The following is a 1294-nucleotide window of genomic DNA, read 5'->3' on the forward strand; positions in this document are numbered from 1 at the left end:
TTTTTATCATGATTTTTAATGACCTCCAACTTGGGTGAAAAAGTCCATAATCATAAACTGGTCCGATTTGGTGTATGAAATGATAGGCCGTTTTGTAAAAATCACCATAAATTGTAGAAAAATCGTATGGAGATGTGCAAGTAGTCATTTTAAAGCTAAGAACTTGAAATACTTTCACCTTGTACAGTTTTGAAAACAAAAATGTTTAAGTTGCCCAAAACAGTCCGTGAATGGAGTTGAACTTTTCTGATGAAGGCTGTTAGAAAAGTTTAGTTACGTTCTTGGTGTTTTAACTTGTATCCCCCCCTGAAAACTTGAGAAAACATGAAAATGTATGGGTACGAACTCACCTTGAGTGATTTCAGAAGATGGATGATGGAGAAAAGAAGTGTTCAATGTCACAACTAGAAATTTTGTGTCTTGTAATCACTATACTCAAGTAAATGTTGAATTCAAAAACTCAAGAGCATGTATGATGCTTACTCAATGGAAAACTAAACCCCAATTCACTACATCAAGCAATTGGAAACCCTAGAAGTTCTTGATTGGGTCCATTTTGGACTAGGACTTCCTTATTGGACCTAAATGGACCAATAAGCTTCCAATTTGACTATCATGGGCTTAGAACCCTTAAATGGGCTCTAATTGGACCCAGGTCTATTTATTTCAACATTTTGGGCCATATTGGGCCTAGAATGAAATAAATTAAAAATAATGAACAATAATGAACTTAAACTAGCCCAACAAAGTATAAAAATCACACTTATATCTTACAATCATCAAACATAACTCTAATATTGGGCTTAGGGGCATTAAAGCCCAATACTCTCTTTTTCCTTCCAAATTTCGGCCCAAGACAAGCCCAAGAGGAAGAAGTTGACTATTACCATGACACCTCACTTTTACATGGGGGATATCCATGTTTTACACTCCAAACATCCATACAATCTCATCTTTCCATGCAAACTCCTCTCTTCTTCTTCCCCTCTCTCATTCTTGGCCGAACACCCCTCTTCACTCATCAAAAATTCATTCCAAACCTCTCTAAGTCTTGAAGACAATTCCTCCTTCCCTCTCCTAAAATTTTCGAGGTTTAAGTGCATTCCAAGGATATTTTTCACAAAAATCACCATCCAAGGTAAGGTTATACTAAATTCTATGATCTAGGTTCCTTGATCTATCTAAAATCTCTTCTTAACTCTCATGAAATCATGAACTTGTGTCTTAGAACCCCTCAAACTCGAGATCTTCAAGAAAAGGGTGCTAAGGCCAAAAATCACTTCATTTCTTCCAT

Source organism: Lactuca saligna, chromosome 2 (assembly GCF_052625555.1).
Source record: "Lactuca saligna cultivar CGN05327 chromosome 2, ASM5262555v1, whole genome shotgun sequence".
Classification (NCBI taxonomy): domain Eukaryota; kingdom Viridiplantae; phylum Streptophyta; class Magnoliopsida; order Asterales; family Asteraceae; genus Lactuca; species Lactuca saligna.